The sequence below is a fragment of the Lissotriton helveticus genome, chromosome 12, assembly GCF_964261635.1.
Source record: "Lissotriton helveticus chromosome 12, aLisHel1.1, whole genome shotgun sequence".
In the NCBI taxonomy this organism is placed as follows: domain Eukaryota; kingdom Metazoa; phylum Chordata; class Amphibia; order Caudata; family Salamandridae; genus Lissotriton; species Lissotriton helveticus.
Genome location: NC_136073.1, coordinates 778,675,720 through 778,699,576, shown reverse-complemented (window position 1 = coordinate 778,699,576; position 23,857 = coordinate 778,675,720). Strand labels below are relative to the sequence as shown.

The 23,857-nt window shown below is 51.0% G+C and overlaps 1 protein-coding gene across 1 annotated transcript in view; it reads left to right on the top strand.

Moving 5' to 3' along the window:
• Positions 1 to 762: 762 nt before the first annotated feature.
• LOC144798133 (uncharacterized) overlaps positions 763 to 23,857 on the top strand; it is a 49,584-nt gene continuing 26,489 nt past the window's right edge. The window contains exon 1 of the mRNA XM_078668888.1: positions 763 to 865. The gene's annotated coding sequence lies outside the window, so the exon portion shown is untranslated. The remainder of the gene's footprint in view (positions 866 to 23,857) is intronic.

Below are 23,857 nucleotides of genomic sequence, written 5' to 3'. Positions count from 1 at the left end.
TTCGGCCCCCAGAGGGGCGCCCAGCAGGCGATGCAGGCCTCCCCAACCGCCCCGGGCGCTCGATGGGGATCAGGCAGCCCGCTCCGGGCTCCCGTTGAATATCGTCGCAACCCACCTGCCGGTAGGGCCCGGCAGTGAAAGGCGGCACTTCTGCACCGCAGTGACGGCCGAGACAGGCCCGGCAGGCGCTCGCTGTGCTCCGGAGCAGGGATCGATCATGTCCTTAAGTGGGGGACACTTTGAGATGAAGGATTTTTACACGGATTGTTTTGAAGGCGAGGGAGCTCTTGACTCAGGCAGCCATCGCTGTCGCAGAACAAGCTAAGTTCTCCCTGAACCGGAACCAAGCAACCCAGGAGGGGTTTTGCCCTGGTTAGGGCTCATCCAATAGGTATAGCTTTGTTCCTGTGACACAGTGTATGTCCAGACGTGGTTTCAGTGACACTGTGCCACTGGAACAAAGCTTACCTGAATTCAAAATCTTGTGGGCATTCCCATATTGAGGAACGATGACATTTCTGCATTTTAAATAAGGAGAATCTTGCTTCTTTTGTTTTTTGGAATTTCCCACACACCAGGATTCTCAACTCATCTTCCAACCTCTCCCGATTCTGTGTGTGTGACATCATCAGACATTGCCAAGGAGCAGAAATAGAAACATAACAAGCAGATGGTTGCTGATAGTGTCATAAGGGCTCCATTAGTGCTGCCTAGGAAACTGAGACTGAGAGTTCTAGATCTCTGGCGCAGTGGTCACTTTCCTTGGAGACTTGGAAGGAGGCAGTTGGAGCTGTGTTAGCTTGTGAGAGCTGCAATTTCTTTAAACACTGACATTTATTAGTGAGCTTGAATACTACTACAACTGGTAAGGTCATTTATGTGTTAGAGTGCTTGACTGAGGGTCTTATTTAGAGGTTTGTGGATGGGATACTCAGTCAAAATGTGACAGATACTTCTTCCCCTATGTTACAAGTGCTTTAGATTATAATACACTTGGAATTTGATGGATGGGATATCTGTGATGTTTTGAATCTAAAACATTATGTTAATATTAAACTTAAATAGAATATAGAGACATTGTTCTACCTCCAAAGGCCTGTGTATTTAAAGAATCCATGTGCACTTACATAAACACACGCACATACTGGGGACAAATGATGAAACTTTACGTTAAAGTTCAGGGACTAGTGTCTATGCATTAGGCGAATAGATGTGAGGTAATGTGGTTTTAGGTTAGAGGTTTAGGGGATAATAGTTAAGATTTTGAGGTACAGATTTAAGTGTTAAGTGTTTGGGGTATAATGTTAAGGAGTGAAAAGGTTAGGAGTGAGGGTTATGACGGTTATAGGTGCTAGGGCTTAATATTGTGGGATATACGGTATTAGGATTGACACTTTTGGGGTAGGGTTAATGGATTAAGGGAACAGAGATTAACACATTGAGTATAAGGTATAGGGCCTAAGGGTATGACTTAAGTTTTTCAGGAATCTTTTTAAGGTTATGGTCAAGAGGGTTAAAAGTGTAGGTTTAGGATTAAAGAAACCCTGATATTACATCTCTTTAATAGTATAGAGGAACATGTTTATGAGTATTTTTTTTAATTTTATTAATCTGTATGAAAAATATGCAGGTTTACTTTTCTTACTAACATTGCACTCAATTTATTTCAATGGAACACACATGACTTTCCAGCCACCTATTTCTCAGTAAACAACATGAATGATCTAGGTACACAAACACATACACTCAAACACACACCTATTGAGTATGTAGTTTTATTGTTATCTATTATAGTTCCTATTACAATCATAGATATCTCTCTGATCCTCTTCTTTCTTAGCTTTAAACTAAGTACCCATAGAATTTTGTTCACTAAGCATCAGTTTAGATGATTTCTCATTTGAAAAAAAGGTTATTATTTATGTTTACATGTTTAATTTGTTTATGATTGGTTGTGTTTGCTTGTATATTTTCAAAACATCTATAAATGTGGTAATTGAGCGTGACGTGTTTTAATTGATAGGGGCTGAAGTCTGTACATATTTCGACATACCTAATTTGTAGAATTCTTTCATTGTCAAACATTCCCTTAGTGGTTCAGAGTTGATGTTCTGAAGTGAAAAATACTTTTGTTGATTTATTGTCCTCAAAATGTTACAGGCATCTCTAGTTTTTGCTTAGCTATTTCGTTTTCTGGTAAGTTGTGTTTTTGCTGCACTGTTGGGCTGGTATTGTTGTTATTAAACTCTGCTCTTCCTTCTGTCTGTTCATGTGAGTCTTGTGTTTGAGGGCTGTTAGGCTGTACACCCGTGTTATGAACCTGTGCATTGGTATGGTATAGGAGAAAACCATATAGTCTGTGGGGAAAAGAAGAAAGATTACTTGTGTTCTGTTCAAACTCTATTTACCATCTAACGATATCTAATATATGTTGACGTTAGGGTTGGGCTTGTCGACCTATCAAATAGGAAAAGGTGAGATACCTATGAGGTATATTTGCATCTAATCAATGTCAGTGGTGATGGTTTCAATATCTCTTGGTCAGCCTTACAACCTGCAGAAATATTACTATTTAGTGGGCTGGTAATATGAGTTCTAAATGTTAAAAGCAGCAACAGAATGAGTTGGTGTTCGACAGGGCCCTCTAAGCCAGGTCAAACCAGATGTTTGCCTTCCTTCGCTGAACACAGTTATGTTGGCTTTTAGGACTCTGTGCACATTCCTCCTGATAATCACTGGTAAACTGATTGTGCTTTCCCTTTAAAACAGAGTAAAAATGGCCTACACCTGACTGGTACATTTAATTTACTTGTAAAACCCTATTACATGGTACTAAATGTACCCACTGCCTGTAAATTAAATGCTACTAGTGGGCTGTAGCACTCATTGTGCCCCCTCGTCCCCCACTAAGGTAGCACTGCAAAACATATCTTACTTCTGCCACTAAATCAGTAGTACAGTTTTTAACTAAACTGCCATTTCAACCAGGCACAACATGCCTTTTGCTAGGCCTAATCATTCTTGTTTAATACTTATAAGTCACCCCTAAGGTAAGCCCTAATAGCTCATAGGGCAGGGTGCAGTGTATTTAAAAAGTAGCAAAGGTTTACTTCAGTTTTACATGCCCTGATAATGAGAATATCTTAAAGGCATGATTCACTGTCTCCCCTTTGTCACCATGGACAGTTTTGAGCCAAATATAGGAAAGAGTGAAATTTAGACAAATGGGACGTCCCTCACCTGCAAACTGGCACTGAAAATAAATCCTCTCATCAGAACATTCCTTGACCTGTGTAAGATTAGGAAGAAGAACTGTCCTGCCATTTGAAGATGGAAGGTTGGACCTGCTTGACTTGGGCTCAGGCTCCATGGAAGTGACTCCAAGAGTCAGTTGACTGACCTCCTGTTTGAGCTAAAGGGACAAGGCATGCTTCCAGGAGCCTCCCTGCAACTGCAAAGCTAACCAGCAACTGGGCCGGTCTGAACCCTGCTGCCGGCCTCTGCTGGAGTGAACTCTGATCCCCAATAGGTGCCCATCCAAGTCATGGACCCTTGGCTAGCATTAGAGTGTTCCCTTCTTGTCTGAAACCGCAAGTCCTGAGTCCCAGGTGAAGATTTTGAAGTTTTTGGCCACTGTGCGACTGCGAATGGACTCCTCATGTCACCCGACAATCATCTGCAATGCCTGCCAGCGTGAATCTCCTGCGACGACCTGCTCTTGATGTCAGCTCCTAGATCCAGCACCACGCAAACAAATGATGGATGTACTGCTGAATGAATCAAACATTGACACCCACTCAAGAGATCTGGGTTAAATTTATCAATATTTTGCTCCCAATGTCATCCCAGTTTAGACACAGCCATATGCAAAACAGTCTTGACCCTGCTTATCATGGTAACAGTCTAGACCAAACTGAAAAGCCAGGCCATCCTTGGACCAGACACAAGCATCCAAGGACCGATTTTGGAGTATCACCCCTCATCAGCCATGCTAGCTTCAATCCAGTGCGACAGTGAGCAAGGGACCCATGTCTGGGCATACCCGTCCCACTTAGGGTGAAAAGTGCTATGCAAACAAATGATGGCTGGAATGCTGAATTAATCAAACATTCATCCCCAGTCAATAGATCTGGGTTAAATCCATTGTTCCTTTACTCACCATGCCACCCCAGCTTAGACCCAACCATATACAAATCAGTCTTGATCCTGCTCCTCATGGAAACAGTCCAGCCCGAACTGTCAAGCAAGGCCTTCTGTGGACCAGAAGCAAGCATCCTAGGACTGGTTTCGGGGCATCACCCCTCATCAGCCAAGCTAGCTTGAATCCAGTGGCACAGTCAGCAAGGAACACACATCTGAGCTTATTCATCCCACTTAACGTGAAAAGTTCAGAGCAAACAAATGATGGACGGAATGCTGAATGAATCAAATGTTGACCCCCCCAGTCAAGTGATCTGGGTTATAGCCATCGTTATTGTGCTCACTATGTCATCCCAGTTTAGACCAAGCCAAATGCAAAACAGTCTTGAACCTGCGTCTCATGGTAACAGTATAGACTGAACTGAAAAGCCAGGCCATCCTTGGACCAGACACAAGCATCCTAGGACCGATTTCGGAGTATCACCCCTCATCAGCCATGGTAGCTTCAATCCAGTGCGACAGTGAGCAAGGGACCCATGTCTGGGCATACCCGTCTCACTTAGGGTGAAAAGTGCTATGCAAACAAATGATGGAAGGAATGCTGAATGAACCAAACATTCATCCCCAGTTAAGAAATGTGGGTAAACCCATTGCTCTTTTGCTCTCCATGCCATGCCAGTTTAGACCCAGCCATATACAAATCAGTGTTGATCCTGCTTCTCATGAGAACGGCCCAGCCTGTACTGTAAAGCAAGGCCTTCCTTGGACCAGAAAAAAGTATCATAGGACAAATTTTGGAGCATCACCCGTCATCAGCTAGGCTAGCTTAAATCCAGTGGCACAGTCAATAAAGGACACACATCTAGGCTTACTCATCCCACTTACGGCAAAAGTGCTCAGCAAACAAATGATGGACGGAGAGCTGAATGAATCAAACATTCACTCCCAGTCAAGATAACCAGCACCAGCACAGTAGACTGCAATGACTGCCAAAGAAAAGCTCTAGCAACATCAATAGATTTGGGATTTGTCTTGCGTTGTGTTATCACTTTATTACTTTGTTTGCGTGCTGCATAAGTACTATACACATTAACCCTATCTTAAGCATAAGTTATCTTGTGCCAAGGCATCAGAGGGTAAGCACAGGTTTACTTAGTGACTTTTGTGGTTAACCAGACAAGGATTATGTTTATTACTTGAGTGGTGCTTCCACCCCACTCACCCAGTTTCTAACGCTTTGTCAGTTTAAATTAATTGTTTATGTATGAAGCCAAAGCAGAGTTATCAGTACATGCCTGGAAGGTCTCTCAGGTGCAAGGAATTCTATTAAATGAGCCCACATGGATGACCTCAGAATGAATCTATCCTTTGTGGCAGAGGGGCCAGTGACGCAGGGTTTTCAATTATCTCTATCTAGACCTTTTCAAATGATTGTCGCTAATGGTGCTTAAATCAGACATTTTAACATAACATTCTTAGGCTAAACAAGACCATAGGAATTTCATGTGCCATCATCAATTGTATATTTTCCCCAAAATAATTTAGCCATAAAGGACACTTTACAGTTCTTCAAATTTAAGTTGAACCACAAAGGGCCATCACCCTTTACATATTGTTTTGTTCCTATTAGCAGAATAATATTTATAGTGAAATTATCCGTTTAACCCACTAATACATTTTGAAGCTGATTATTGAATTAGATCTCTTGCAATTTCTCATGCATCAACTAAACATTTCGGAATAGCGATCATTTAACACAACTGCCATGTTTTGCACGCAGGGGTCCTAGGTAGCATCAAATAGATGATAAGATGGAAGCTTGAGTTGTCTATGATCAGGGCTGGACTGAGAACCAAAACTAGACCCGGCAAAGTGCTCGGCGGACCGCCTGGGGGGTTAGGGGTGCGACCGAGCTGTTTGCCAGTGCCGGTTTCACACAATTTTGTTACAGGGTCCGATATTATAGCTGTGCTTCAAAAAGGGCCCTGTAACAAAAACAACACCCCACAGGCCAAAAACCATCCCTCACACTGGCGGCCCACTGGTGAAAAACCTAGTGCCCGCTACACCCAGTCTGGCCCTGTCTATGATGCATCTCAGAACCCTGAGGCAAAAGCCATTGCCTTACTCACCGATAAGCCTGGTATTTTGCCTCCCACCACACCTCTCTTTAAATCTTTCTCCTGCCAAAATATAAAAACATTATTCCTGGCCTCTGGCTACCCTACCACATTTCTCTCTAGAGCTTTCCTTTCCTTCCTTGCTCCAAGTTGTGCTCTCTGCTCTTCATCCAATGCTGACAGGCTCTCTGAGAGCCATGGCAGGATAACCTGGAACTGATTTATCAGTTTGCAACAGTATGAAACAACTTTTTTCTCCCAGTTTTTCTGTCATAGCAATAACAGGATTTGGAATTCGGTATTCATGCTAATGGCTCTCCCTTATAGTCATACATAGCAAAATATTAATGGCTGGTGAACAAGTCACATAACAGACTAGATATTTCACAGAGTCAGGTCAGCGGTAAAATGTTTGAGTCTGGTGCGCAAGGCACAAACATTTATTTATAAAGTTTTGTATAGCGCCAACGTGACCCTTACGGGTATCAGAGCGCTTCACAATTTTGGGTAAGAGGGATACAGTATTGGGAGGCAAAATAGTCATTACATAATTATGCAAGACACGTGCAGGACTCCTGTAGGTGTTGGAACTCATCACATATGGGTACAGTAATGGGTGAGGAACATTCGAACATATGTATGTACAGTGCATGTTAACGATGTTGTTCACGATGTGTGGGAGTAGCTTCTGAATGTAAGTCTGAATATCTTTTCCCACTCACACAAGACCTTGATGGGCTTTCCAGATCCCCTTGCTCTAAAGCTTTTTACCCTTTGATAACACTCCAGATTGTGCCGACTTCATCATTTATTGGTTAAAGAAACTTTTGGAGGAACTTGTGTGATATTTGACTTATATGATTGATTATCCATCCAACAGTTGTTAGCCCAGCTGTTTAGTTTGTTGCCCACTACTAAGTTTGATTTTATCCGCGTTAAGCACTGGATAGGAAACAGACTCAAAAGAAGCCAAAAGGCCTAAAAGAATCAGGAATGCAACAGATGGAGGGCATCCAACAGGGATGTCAAGACTTAATCAGAGGAGTGCATTGGTCTAAAACCTGATTGTTGCGGGCTGAGCAATTATTTTCCAAATAACTTGATAACTGATTATTAGCCAGGCTTTGCATCAGTTTGGTGGCAAACGATAAAAATGATACAGGTCGGTAATTGACGTAAACTTTAATTATGCTCCAAAGACAGCAGTATTTTCCCACCCATTAGGTACCTGGCCTGATACATTAATTCTGTAAGTTTAATTCAAATAATATCACAAACTGTGTGAATGATCTTCATCTTACAGATATCCCGAAGAGATCTTGATAATATCTCTGTCAGCTGCTCAATTAGCTCTTCCTATTTTATAGGCTTAAAACGCATAAAAGTGTTTCCTTGAGAAGTAGGGTCCAGTTAATATGTTATTGAGGGGTCTGCAGAGGGTGAGCTAATTTCTAAAATGCTTCCTGCTAAAAAGTGATAGAGTTGGTTGTATAAAGTGTAGGAGGGCAGAGACTTACATCTTTCACAGTGAATGGGCCAAACTCTCTAACAATCTCCAAAATCTGTCTAGTCAGAGAGGTGAACTGATAACTCTGAGCACAAAGTGAGTCGAATGTTTTGTTTTAATGGCTATTTTATAGGTTTTAAAATCTGGAAATGGCATTCTTATTAGGGTTTGAGTTAAAACCTTTCCTCCAGTGTCTTTAGACTTTCTTACATGCTTTCTAGCAACATCAATTTGCTATTGATACACACTTCATACAACTTTCAAGAGGACAACAGAATCAAGACCAGTCGGCACTACAATGTCTTCATCTGCCTTAAACAGATGCATCAGGTGGATGATTGAACCAGGGAGGGTTGAAATTTGCAGGTTTGAGCCACAATCGACAGGAGTTTCCAAGGCACTAAAAGCCCTGGTAGTGGGAGCTAGATTGGACAACATTTTCAAGGATGTCAAGTGGTGTGGGTATTCTACGTCTAAGTGGTTTTATTTTAAAGCTATGCATTACAGTCGGTGGTGAGTACGCTTTAAACTATGCATAATCCTTCCCTAAGGTCTTGACAAAAACTGAGATTTTCATAGACATTGCAGAAAGAAGCTAGGATGATTACCATTCTTTTCTTAAGATGATGAGACAAATAGTTCCTTAATAGATTTCCACCTTTTACTGAATGGTTGGAAAGTATGACTTGGGGGTTCAACGAAAGCAACAGGTTGCTGTGACAGTCATGGCTACATGGATGATGCTAGAGCAAATACAATTGACATGGCATGCTGCTGTTTTAAGGCTTCTGGTAGGCATCAGACTGGATCCAGATATGTAAATAACCACCATTCAGGCATGCTGATGCCAGTTCCTTTGTATACATGCTTTTTGAGGCGGAAACAGAGCTTACTCCTCCTCTCTTTGACAACTATTTTTCTCCCAAAACGTTCTTTTTCAGACTCCCAGGGACAATATGTCACCTACTAAAACAACAGGGCTTAAACATTTCAGGGAATGTTGAAAAACAATGTCTGTAACAGACCCCCCTGAACTATGTCTGTGGTGCCTAGGGTCTGAGGAGGTCCTTGACCTGACCCTACCTACAAAAGAGGTGAAAACTAACATCTTGACGAACAAGTTACTTACATTCCATAACGCTTTAGCTGGTAGAGACTCTATCTAGACGCTGATTCTTTATATGAGAATATTCCCTAGTGTCAGACTGCATCCTGAATAATTTTTTGCAATTTCCCCTTGCATGCTGGTAGTTGGTATCGTTTGGCACTGCATCGTATTGTTGTCAGCAGCAGATGTGACATTCGCGGTGCCAACATAGGCCCCGCCCAGGGAGCAAACCTCCGTTCATAACAGTCTTTTTTTATTTGTAATCCTTGCAATTTATTATGATATGAGCTTTGCAAAAGGAAGAAGCGAAAAGAAGATGTGTACAAAGAATGTGTTTGTATTGTGGTAAATCTGGATATTATCTAAAAGATTGTCACAGTAAACATAGAATTTTCAAGAGTCAAATACAGATGCCTTCAGTTAGAAACTTTACAACCAGTGGAAAACTGAGCGCCTCGACAATAAATGGTGCTGCCTTGTTGAGTGAAGATAAGCAGTTTGTCACAAAATAGGCAGCTAATACTATGTGGTGATTGATTACACATTTAGCAGTTCCTAACAAAATTATTTTATCCAATGAACAAGGTTAATTAGTTTCAGGACTTCAGGTCAGGTTTAGGTGTCTCAGGGAATTATATGGTTATCAAGTTTGGACAATCATTAGAGATACCTTTGATCACTAAGAATGTTCCTGCAGAGCTTAGGGCAGTAGATGGTTCAGCATTGCCTTCAATGTTAATATATGCACACAATCTTTGTGGTCCGTTTTGCAAGTCACTATGAATAAAATAGTTTTGATCTGATTGATGCCCCTCATTAGGTCGAGCCTAGCTATTGCGTAAGCAATCGCTATGCGAGATTATAGTAAGGGGAGAAGAAAAGTCTACCAAAGACCTCTGGAATGCGGTTTATGGCCAGTGCATGTGAGGCATTAAAGTGCGAAGCAGGCATCTGGCATTGACTTGAAAGCAGCAGACTGCTTTAGCCAGCACGCGCTTGGCCTCACTTCCTGCTCCCTCTCTTACAGCAATTAACTTTCGTTCACTCACACCCTTCCTTTGATGTCCGCGTTTCTTGTTTTCTCCTCCCTACCCCTCTCTCTCCACCCTCCAACTCAACCCTCCACCCTCCAACTCTACCCTCCAACTCCACCCTCCAACTCCAACTCCACCCTCCAACTGCAACCTCCAACTCCAACTCCACCCTCCAACTCCACCCTCCAGCTCCTACTCCACCCTCCAACTCCAACTCCACCCTCCAACTCCAACTCCACCCTCCACACTCCAACTCCACCCTCCAACACCAACTCCACCTCCACCCTCCAACTCCACCCTCCAACTCCAACTCCACCCTCCAACTCCACCCTCCAACTCCACCCTCCAACTCCACCCTCCAACTTTACCCTCCAACTCCACCCTCCAATTCCACCCTCCAACTCCAACTCAACCGTCCAACTCCACCCTCCAACTCCACCCTCCAACTTCACCCTCCACCCTCCAACTCCTACTCCAAACTCCACCCTCCAACTCCACCCTCCAACTTCAACTCCACCCTTCAACTCCACACTCCAACTCCAAATTCACCCTCCAACTCCAACTCCACCTCCACCCTCAAACTCCACCCTCCAACCTCAACTCCACCCTCTAACTCCACCCTCCAACTCCAACCCCACCCTCCAACTCCACCCTCAACTCCACCCTCCAACTCCACCCTCCACCATTCAACACCACCCTCGAACTCCACCCTCCAACTCCAACTCCACCCTCCAACTCCGCCCTCCAACTCAACCCTCCAACTCCAATTCCAACTCCACCCTCCAACTCCACCTTCCAACTCCAACTCCACCCTCCAACTCCACCCTCCAACCCCACCCTCCAACTCCAACTCCACACTCCAACTCCAACTCCACACTCCAACTCCACCCTCCAACCCCACCCTCCAACTCCAACTTACCCTCCAACTCCACCCTCCAACTACAACTCCAACCTCCAACTCCACCCTCCACCTCCAACTCCACCCTCCAACTCCAGCTCCACCCTCCAACTCCACACTCCAACTCCACCCTCCAACTCCCACTCCACCCTCCAGCTCTACCCTCCAACTCCACGCTCCAACTCCACCCTCCAACTCCACCCTCCAACTCCACCCTCCAACTCCATCCTCCAACTCAGACTCCACCCTCCAACTCCAAACCTACAACTCCAACTGCACCCTCCAACTCCAACTTCACCCTCCAAATCCACCCTCCAACTCCAACTCCACCCTCTAACTCCACCCTCCAACTCCACCCTCCAACTCCACCCTCCAACTCCACCCTCCAACTCCATCCTTCAACTCCACCCTCCAACTCCACACTCCAACTCCACACTCCAACTCCAACTCCACCCTCCAACTCCACCCTCCAACTCCAACTCCAACTCCACCCTCCAACTCCAACTCCACCCTCCAACTCCACCTCCACCCTCCAACTCCACCCTCCAACTCCATACTCCAACTCCAACTCCACCCTCCAACTCCACCCTCCAACTCCAACTCCACCCTCCAACTCCACCCTCCAACTCCAACTCCACCCTCCAACTCCACCTCCACCCTCCAACTCCACACTCCAACTCCAACTCCACCCTACAAATCCACCCTCCACCCTTTAACTCCACCCTCCCACTCCACCCTCCAGCTCTACCCTCCAACTCCACGCTCCAACTCCACCCTCCAACTCCACCCTCCAACTCCACCCTCCAACTCCATCCTCCAACTCAGACTCCACCCTCCAACTCCAAACCTACAACTCCAACTGCACCCTCCAACTCCAACTTCACCCTCCAAATCCACCCTCCAACTCCAACTCCACCCTCTAACTCCACCCTCCAACTCCACCCTCCAACTCCACCCTCCAACTCCACCCTCCAACTCCATCCTTCAACTCCACCCTCCAACTCCACCTTCCAACTCCACACTCCAACTCCAACTCCACCCTCCAACTCCACCCTCCAACCCCAACTCCACCCTCCAACTCCAACTCCACCCTCCAACTCCACCTCCACCCTCCAACTCCACACTCCAACTCCAACTCCACCCTACAAATCCACCCTCCACCCTTTAACTCCACCCTCCAACTCCACCCTCCAACTCCACCCTCTAACTCCAACTCCACCCTCCAACTCCACCCTCCAACTCCACCCTCCAACTCCACCCAACTCCACCTCCACCCTCCAACTCCACCCTCCAACTCTACCCTCAAACTCTACCCTCCAACTCCACCCTCCAACTCCACCCTCCTACTCCAACTCCAACTCCACCCTCCAACTCCACCCACCAACTCCAACTCCACCCTCCAACTCCAACTGCACCCTCCAACTCCACCCTCCAACTCCACCCTCTAACTCCAACTCCACCCTCCAACTCCACCCTCCAACTCCACCCTCCAACTCCACCCAACTCCACCTCCACCCTCCAACTCCACCCTCCAACTCTACCCTCAAACTCCACCCTCCAACTCCACCCTCCAACTCCACCCTCCAACTCCACCCTCCAACTCCATCCTTCAACTCCACCCTCCAACTCCACACTCCAACTCCACACTCCAACTCCAACTCCACCCTCCAACTCCACCCTCCAACTCCAACTCCAACTCCACCCTCCAACTCCAACTCCACCCTCCAACTCCACCTCCACCCTCCAACTCCACCCTCCAACTCCATACTCCAACTCCAACTCCACCCTCCAACTCCACCCTCCAACTCCAACTCCACCCTCCAACTCCACCCTCCAACTCCAACTCCACCCTCCAACTCCACCTCCACCCTCCAACTCCACACTCCAACTCCAACTCCACCCTACAAATCCACCCTCCACCCTTTAACTCCACCCTCCCACTCCACCCTCCAGCTCTACCCTCCAACTCCACGCTCCAACTCCACCCTCCAACTCCACCCTCCAACTCCACCCTCCAACTCCATCCTCCAACTCAGACTCCACCCTCCAACTCCAAACCTACAACTCCAACTGCACCCTCCAACTCCAACTTCACCCTCCAAATCCACCCTCCAACTCCACCCTCTAACTCCACCCTCCAACTCCACCCTCCAACTCCACCCTCCAACTCCACCCTCCAACTCCATCCTTCAACTCCACCCTCCAACTCCACCTTCCAACTCCACACTCCAACTCCAACTCCACCCTCCAACTCCACCCTCCAACCCCAACTCCACCCTCCAACTCCAACTCCACCCTCCAACTCCACCTCCACCCTCCAACTCCACACTCCAACTCCAACTCCACCCTACAAATCCACCCTCCACCCTTTAACTCCACCCTCCAACTCCACCCTCCAACTCCACCCTCTAACTCCAACTCCACCCTCCAACTCCACCCTCCAACTCCACCCTCCAACTCCACCCAACTCCACCTCCACCCTCCAACTCCACCCTCCAACTCTACCCTCAAACTCTACCCTCCAACTCCACCCTCCAACTCCACCCTCCTACTCCAACTCCAACTCCACCCTCCAACTCCACCCACCAACTCCAACTCCACCCTCCAACTCCAACTGCACCCTTCAACTCCACCCTTCAACTCCACACTCCACCTCCACCCTCCAACTACACCCTCCAACTACACCCTCCAACTCCAACTCCACCCTCCAACTGCAACCTCCATCCTCCAACCCACCCTCCACACTCCAACTCCACCCTCCAACTTCACCCTCCAACTCAACCCTCCAACTCCAACTCCACCCTCCAACTCCAACTCCACCCTCCAACTCTACCCTCCAACTCCAACTCCACCTTCCAACTCCAACTCCACCTTCCAACTCCACCCTCCAACTCCAACTCGACCCTCCAACTCCACCCTCCACCCTCCAACTCCACCCTCCAACTCCAACTCCACCCTCCAACTCCAACTTCACCCTCCAACTCCTCCCTCCAACTCCACCCTCCAACTCCAACTCCAAAATCCACCCTTCAACTCCACCCTCCAACTCCACCCTCCAACTCCAACTCCACCCTCCAACTCCACCCTCCAACTCCAACTCCACCCTCTAACTCCACCCTCCAACTCCAACTCCACCCTCCAACTCCACCCTCCAACTTCACCCTCCAACCTCAACTCCACCCTCCAACTCCACCCTCCAACTCCAATTCCACCCTCCAACTCCAACTCCACCCTCCAACTCCAACTCCACACTCCACCCTTCAACTCCATCCTCCAACTCCACCCTCCAACTCCAACTCCACCCTCCAATTCCACCCTCCAACTCAAACTCCACCCTCAAACTCCACCCTCCAGCTCCACCCTCCAACTACACCCTCCAACTACACCCTCCAACTCCACCCTCCAACTGCAACCTCCACCCTCCAACCCACCCTCCACACTCCAACTCCACCCTCCAACTCCACCCTCCAACTCCAACTGCACCCTTCAACTCCACCCTCCAACTCCACCCTCCACCTCCACCCTCCAACTACACCCTCCAACTACACCCTCCAACTACACCCTCCAACTACACCCTCCAACTGCAACCTCCACCCTCCAACCCACCCTCCACACTCCAACTCCACCTTCCAACTCCACCCTCCAACTCCAACTCCACCTTCCAACTCCACCCTCCAACTTTACCTCCACCCTCCAACTCCACCCTCCAACTCCAACTCCACCCTCTAACTCCACCCTCCAACTCCACCCTCCAACTCCACCCTCCAACTCCACCCTCCAACTCCATCCTTCAACTCCACCCTCCAACTCCACCCTCCAACTCCACACTCCAACTCCAACTCCACCCTCCAACTCCACCCTCCAACCCCAACTCCACCCTCCAACTCCAACTCCACCCTCCAACTCCACCTCCACCCTCCAACTCCACACTCCAACTCCAACTCCACCCTACAAATCCACCCTCCACCCTTTAACTCCACCCTCCAACTCCACCCTCCAACTCCACCCTCTAACTCCAACTCCACCCTCCAACTCCACCCTCCAACTCCACCCAACTCCACCTCCACCCTCCAACTCCACCCTCCAACTCTACCCTCAAACTCTACCCTCCAACTCCACCCTCCAACTCCACCCTCCTACTCCAACTCCAACTCCACCCTCCAACTCCACCCACCAACTCCAACTCCACCCTCCAACTCCAACTGCACCCTTCAACTCCACCCTTCAACTCCACACTCCACCTCCACCCTCCAACTACACCCTCCAACTACACCCTCCAACTCCAACTCCACCCTCCAACTGCAACCTCCATCCTCCAACCCACCCTCCACACTCCAACTCCACCCTCCAACTCCACCCTCCAACTCAACCCTCCAACTCCAACTCCACCCTCAAACTCCAACTCCACCCTCCAACTCCACCCTCCAACTCCAACTCCACCTTCCAACTCCAACTCCACCTTCCAACTCCACCCTCCAACTCCAACTCGACCCTCCAACTCCACCCTCCACCCTCCAACTCCACCCTCCAACTCCAACTCCACCCTCCAACTCCAACTTCACCCTCCAACTCCTCCCTCCAACTCCACCCTCCAACTCCAACTCCAAAATCCACCCTTCAACTCCACCCTCCAACTCCACCCTCCAACTCCACCCTCCAACTCCAACTCCACCCTCTAACTCCACCCTCCAACTCCAACTCCACCCTCCAACTCCACCTCCAACTTCACCCTCCAACCTCAACTCCACCCTCCAACTCCAATTCCACCCTCCAACTCCAACTCCACCCTCCAACTCCACCCTCCAACTCCACCCAACTCCACCTCCACCCTCCAACTCCACCCTCCAACTCTACCCTCAAACTCTACCCTCCAACTCCACCCTCCAACTCCACCCTCCTACTCCAACTCCAACTCCACCCTCCAACTCCACCCACCAACTCCAACTCCACCCTCCAACTCCAACTGCACCCTTCAACTCCACCCTTCAACTCCACACTCCACCTCCACCCTCCAACTACACCCTCCAACTACACCCTCCAACTCCAACTCCACCCTCCAACTGCAACCTCCATCCTCCAACCCACCCTCCACACTCCAACTCCACCCTCCAACTTCACCCTCCAACTCAACCCTCCAACTCCAACTCCACCCTCCAACTCCAACTCCACCCTCCAACTCCACCCTCCAACTCCAACTCCACCTTCCAACTCCAACTCCACCTTCCAACTCCACCCTCCAACTCCAACTCGACCCTACAACTCCACCCTCCACCCTCCAACTCCACCCTCCAACTCCAACTCCACCCTCCAACTCCAACTTCACCCTCCAACTCCTCCCTCCAACTCCACCCTCCAACTCCAACTCCAAAATCCACCCTTCAACTCCACCCTCCAACTCCACCCTCCAACTCCAACTCCACCCTCCAACTCCACCCTCCAACTCCAACTCCACCCTCTAACTCCACCCTCCAACTCCAACTCCACCCTCCAACTCCACCCTCCAACTTCACCCTCCAACCTCAACTCCACCCTCCAACTCCACCCTCCAACTCCAATTCCACCCTCCAACTCCAACTCCACCCTCCAACTCCAACTCCACACTCCACCCTTCAACTCCATCCTCCAACTCCACCCTCCAACTCCAACTCCACCCTCCAATTCCACCCTCCAACTCAAACTCCACCCTCAAACTCCACCCTCCAGCTCCACCCTCCAACTACACCCTCCAACTACACCCTCCAACTCCACCCTCCAACTGCAACCTCCACCCTCCAACCCACCCTCCACACTCCAACTCCACCCTCCAACTCCACCCTCCAACTCCAACTGCACCCTTCAACTCCACCCTCCAACTCCACCCTCCACCTCCACCCTCCAACTACACCCTCCAACTACACCCTCCAACTACACCCTCCAACTACACCCTCCAACTGCAACCTCCACCCTCCAACCCACCCTCCACACTCCAACTCCACCTTCCTACTCCACCCTCCAACTCCAACTCCACCTTCCAACTCCACCCTCCAACTTTACCTCCACCCTCCAACTCCACCCTCCAACTCCAACTCCCACCCTCTAACTCCACCCTCCAACTCCACCCTCCAACTCCACCCTCCAACTCCACCCTCCAACTCCATCCTTCAACTCCACCCTCCAACTCCACCCTCCAACTCCACACTCCAACTCCAACTCCACCCTCCAACTCCACCCTCCAACCCCAACTCCACCCTCCAACTCCAACTCCACCCTCCACTCCACCTCCACCCTCCAACTCCACACTCCAACTCCAACTCCACCCTACAAATCCACCCTCCACCCTTTAACTCCACCCTCCAACTCCACCCTCCAACTCCACCCTCTAACTCCAACTCCACCCTCCAACTCCACCCTCCAACTCCACCCAACTCCACCTCCACCCTCCAACTCCACCCTCCAACTCTACCCTCAAACTCTACCCTCCAACTCCACCCCTCCAACTCCACCCTCCTACTCCAACTCCAACTCCACCCTCCAACTCCACCCACCAACTCCAACTCCACCCTCCAACTCCAACTGCACCCTTCAACTCCACCCTTCAACTCCACACTCCACCTCCACCCTCCAACTACACCCTCCAACTACACCCTCCAACTCCAACTCCACCCTCCAACTGCAACCTCCATCCTCCAACCCACCCTCCACACTCCAACTCCACCCTCCAACTCCACCCTCCAACTCAACCCTCCAACTCCAACTCCACCCTCAAACTCCAACTCCACCCTCCAACTCTACCCTCCAACTCCAACTCCACCTTCCAACTCCAACTCCACCTTCCAACTCCACCCTCCAACTCCAACTCGACCCTCCAACTCCACCCTCCACCCTCCAACTCCACCCTCCAACTCCAACTCCACCCTCCAACTCCAACTTCACCCTCCAACTCCTCCCTCCAACTCCACCCTCCAACTCCAACTCCAAAATCCACCCTTCAACTCCACCCTCCAACTCCAACTCCACCCTCCAACTCCACCCTCCAACTCCAACTCCACCCTCTAACTCCACCCTCCAACTCCAACTCCACCCTCCAACTCCACCCTCCAACTTCACCCTCCAACCTCAACTCCACCCTCCAACTCCACCCTCCAACTCCAATTCCACCCTCCAACTCCAACTCCACCCTCCAACTCCAACTCCACACTCCACCCTTCAACTCCATCCTCCAACTCCACCCTCCAACTCCAACTCCACCCTCCAATTCCACCCTCCAACTCAAACTCCACCCTCAAACTCCACCCTCCAGCTCCACCCTCCAACTACACCCTCCAAATACACCCTCCAACTCCACCCTCCAACTGCAACCTCCACCCTCCAACCCACCCTCCACACTCCAACTCCACCCTCCAACTCCACCCTCCAACTCCAACTGCACCCTTCAACTCCACCCTCCAACTCCACCCTCCACCCTCCAACTACACCCTCCAACTACACCCTCCAACTACACCCTCCAACTACACCCTCCAACTGCAACCTCCACCCTCCAACCCACCCTCATCACTCCAACTCCACCCTCCAACTCCAACTCCACCTTCCAACTCCACCCTCCAACTTTACCTCCACCCTCCAAATCCACCCTTCAACTCAACACTCCAACTCCACCCTCCAACTCCACCCTCCAACTTCAACTCCACCCTCCAACTCCACCTCCACCCTCCAACTCCACCCTCCAACCTCAACTCCACCCTTTAACTCCACCCTCCAATTCCAACCCCACCATCCAACTCCACCCTCAACTCCACCCTCCAACTCCACCCTCCACCATTCAACTCCACCCTCCAACTCCACCCTTGAACTCCACCCTCCAACTTCAACTCCACCCTCCAACTCCGCCCTCCAACTCCACCCTCCAACTCCAACTCCAACTCCACCCTCCAACTCCACCTTCCAACTCCAACTCCACCCTCCAACTCCAACTCCAACTCCACCAACCAACTCCAACCCCCACTCTCCAACTCCAACTCCACCCTCCAACTCCAACTCCACACTCCAACTCCACCCTCCAACCCCACACTCCAACTTACCCTCCAACTCCACCCTCCAACTCCACCCTCCAACTCCACCCTCCAACTCCAACTCCAACCTCCAACTCCACCCTCCACCTCCAATTCCACCCTCCAACTCCAGCTCCACCCTCCAACTCCACACTCCAACTCCAACTCCACCCTCCAACTCCACGCTCCAACTCCACCCTCCAACTCCACCCTCCAACTCCACCCTCCAACTCCATCCTCCAACTCAGACTCCACCCTCCAACTCCAACTCCAAACCTACAACTCCAACTGCACCCTCCAACTCCAACTTCACCCTCCAAATCCACCCTCCAACTCCAACTCCACCCTCTAACTCCACCCTCCAACTCCACCCTCCAACTCCACCCTCCAACCCCACCCTCCAACTCCACCCTTCAACTCCACCCTCCAACTCCATCCTTCAACTCCACCCTCCAACTCCACCCTCCAACTCCAACTCCACCCTCCAACTCCCACCTCCACCCTCCAACTCCACACTCCAACTCTAACTCAACCCTACAAATCCACCCTCCACCCTTTAACTCCACCCTCCAACTCCACCCTCCAACTCCACCCTCCAACTCCAACTCCACCCTCCAACTCCACCCTCCAACTCCAACTCCACCCTCCAACTCCACCCTCCAACTCCAACTCCACCTTCCAACTCCAACTTCACCCTCCAACTCCACCCTCAAACTCCACCCTCCAACTCCACCCTTCAATTCCACCCTCGAACTCCACCCTCCAACTCTATCCTCCAACTCCAACTCCACCCTCTAACTCCAACTCCACCCTCCACCCTCCAACCCACCCTCCACCGTCCACCCTCCAACTCTACCCTCCAACTCCACCGTTCAACTCCAACTCCACTCTCCTACTCCAACTCCAACTCCACCCTCCAACTCCACCCACCAACTCCAACTCCACCCTCCAACTCCGACTGCACCCTTCAACTCCACCCTTCAACTCCACACTCCACCCTCCAACTACACCCTCCAACTCCACCCTCCAACTCCAACTCCACCCTCCAACTGCAACCTCCATCCTCCAACCCACCCTCCACACTCCAACTCCACCCTCCAACTCCACCCTCCAACTCCAACTCCACCCTCCAACTCCAACTCCACCCTCCAACTCCACCCTCCAACTCCAACTCCACCCTCCAACTCCAACTCCACCTTCCAACTCCACCTTCCAACTCCAACTCCACCCTCCAACTCCAACTCCACCCTCCAACTCCACCCGCCAACTCCAACTCCACCCTCCAACTCCAACTGCACCCTTCAACTCCACCTCCAACTCCACCCTCCACCTCCACCCTCCAACTACACCCTCCAACTACACCCTCCAACTACAACCCTCCAACTGCAACCTCCACCCTCCAACCCACCCTCCACACTCCAACTCTACCCTCCAACTCCACCCTCCAACTCCACCCTCCAACTCCAACTCCACCCTCCAACTCCAACTCCACCCTCCAACTCCACCCTCCAACTCCAACTCCACCCTCCAACTCCAACTCCACCTTCCAACTCCACCCTCCAACTCCACCCTCCAACTCCAACTCCACCCTCCAACTCCAACTCCACCTTCCAACTCCACCCTCCAACTCCAACTCCACCCTCCAACTCCACCCTCCACCCTCCAACTCCACCCTCCAACTCAAACTCCACCCTCCAACTCCAACTTCACCCTCCAACTCCTCCCTCCAACTCCATTCTCCAACTCCACCCTCCAACTCCAACTCCACCCTCTAACTCCACCCTCCAACTCCAATTCCACCCTCCAACTCCACCCTCCAACTTCACCCTCCAACCTCAACTCCACCCTCCAACTCCACCCTCCAACTCCACCCTCCAATCCAACTCCACCCTCCAACTCCACCCTCCAACTCCACCCTCCAACTCTAACTCCACACTCCAACTTCACCTTCCAACTCCAACTCCATCCTCCAACTCCAACTCCACCCTCCAACTCCACCCTCCAACTCCACCCTCCCAATCCACCCTCCAACTCAAACTCCACCCTCCAACTACACCCTCCAACTACACCCTCCAACTCCAACTGCACCCTTCAACTCCACCCTCCAACTCCACCTTCCACCTCCACCCTCCAACTACACCCTCCAACTACACCCTCCAACTCCACCCTCCAACTGCAACCTCCACCATTCCAACCCCACCCTACACCCTCCAACTACACCCTCCAACTGCAACCTCCCACCATTCCAACCCACCCTTCACACTCCAACTCCACCCTCCAACTCCAACTCCACCCTCCAACTCCACCCTCCAACTCCAACTCCACCCTCTAACTCCAACTCCACCCTCCAACTCCAACTCCACACTCCACCCTTCAACTCCATCCTCCAACTCCACCCTCCAACTCCAACTCCACCCTCCAATTCCACCCTCCAACTCAAACTCCACCCTCAAACTCCACCCTCCAGCTCCACCCTCCAACTACACCCTCCAACTACACCCTCCAACTCCACCCTCCAACTGCAACCTCCACCCTCCAACCCACCCTCCACACTCCAACTCCACCCTCCAACTCCACCCTCCAACTCCAACTGCACCCTTCAACTCCACCCTCCAACTCCACCCTCCACCTCCACCCTCCAACTACACCCTCCAACTACACCCTCCAACTACACCCTCCAACAACACCCTCCAACTGCAACCTCCACCCTCCAACCCACCCTCCACACTCCAACTCCACCTTCCAACTCCACCCTCCAACTCCAACTCCACCTTCCAACTCCACCCTCCAACTTTACCTCCACCCTCCAACTCCACCCTCCAACTCCAACTCCACCCTCTAACTCCACCCTCCAACTCCACCCTCCAACTCCACCCTCCAACTCCACCCTCCAACTCCATCCTTCAACTCCACCCTCCAACTCCACCCTCCAACTCCACACTCCAACTCCAACTCCACCCTCCAACTCCACCCTCCAACCCCAACTCCACCCTCCAACTCCAACTCCACCCTCCAACTCCACCTCCACCCTCCAACTCCACACTCCAACTCCAACTCCACCCTACAAATCCACCCTCCACCCTTTAACTCCACCCTCCAACTCCACCCTCCAACTCCACCCTCTAACTCCAACTCCACCCTCCAACTCCACCCTCCAACTCCACCCAACTCCACCTCCACCCTCCAACTCCACCCTCCAACTCTACCCTCAAACTCTACCCTCCAACTCCACCCTCCAACTCCACCCTCCTACTCCAACTCCAACTCCACCCTCCAACTCCACCCACCAACTCCAACTCCACCCTCCAACTCCAACTGCACCCTTCAACTCCACCCTTCAACTCCACACTCCACCTCCACCCTCCAACTACACCCTCCAACTACACCCTCCAACTCCAACTCCACCCTCCAACTGCAACCTCCATCCTCCAACCCACCCTCCACACTCCAACTCCACCCTCCAACTCCACCCTCCAACTCAACCCTCCAACTCCAACTCCACCCTCAAACTCCAACTCCACCCTCCAACTCTACCCTCCAACTCCAACTCCACCTTCCAACTCCAACTCCACCTTCCAACTCCACCCTCCAACTCCAACTCGACCCTCCAACTCCACCCTCCACCCTCCAACTCCACCCTCCAACTCCAACTCCACCCTCCAACTCCAACTTCACCCTCCAACTCCTCCCTCCAACTCCACCCTCCAACTCCAACTCCAAAATCCACCCTTCAACTCCACCCTCCAACTCCACCCTCCAACTCCAACTCCACCCTCCAACTCCACCCTCCAACTCCAACTCCACCCTCTAACTCCACCCTCCAACTCCAACTCCACCCTCCAACTCCACCCTCCAACTTCACCCTCCAACCTCAACTCCACCCTCCAACTCCACCCTCCAACTCCAATTCCACCCTCCAACTCCAACTCCACCCTCCAACTCCAACTCCACACTCCACCCTTCAACTCCATCCTCCAACTCCACCCTCCAACTCCAACTCCACCCTCCAATTCCACCCTCCAACTCAAACTCCACCCTCAAACTCCACCCTCCAGCTCCACCCTCCAACTACACCCTCCAAATACACCCTCCAACTCCCACCCTCCAACTGCCAACCTCCACCCTCCAACCCACCCTCCACACTCCAACTCCACCCTCCAATCCACCCTCCAACTCCAACTGCACCCTTCAACTCCACCCTCCAACTCCACCCTCCACCCTCCAACTACACCCTCCAACTACACCCTCCAACTACACCCTCCAACTGCAACCTCCACCCTCCAACCCACCCTCATCACTCCAACTCCACCCTCCAACTCCAACTCCACCTTCCAACTCCACCCTCCAACTTTACCTCCACCCTCCAAATCCACCCTTCAACTCAACACTCCAACTCCACCCTCCAACTCCACCCTCCAACTTCAACTCCACCCTCCAACTCCACCTCCACCCTCCAACTCCACCCTCCAACCTCAACTCCACCCTTTAACTCCACCCTCCAATTCCAACCCCACCATCCAACTCCACCCTCAACTCCACCCTCCAACTCCACCCTCCACCATTCAACTCCACCCTCCAACTCCACCCTTGAACTCCACCCTCCAACTTCAACTCCACCCTCCAACTCCGCCCTCCAACTCCACCCTCCAACTCCAACTCCAACTCCACCCTCCAACTCCACCTTCCAACTCCAACTCCACCCTCCAACTCCAACTCCAACTCCACCAACCAACTCCAACCCCACTCTCCAACTCCAACTCCACCCTCCAACTCCAACTCCACACTCCAACTCCACCCTCCAACCCCACACTCCAACTTACCCTCCAACTCCACCCTCCAACTCCACCCTCCAACTCCACCCTCCAACTCCAACTCCAACCTCCAACTCCACCCTCCACCTCCAATTCCACCCTCCAACTCCAGCTCCACCCTCCAACTCCACACTCCAACTCCAACTCCACCCTCCAACTCCATGCTCCAACTCCACCCTCCAACTCCACCCTCCAACTCCACCCTCCAACTC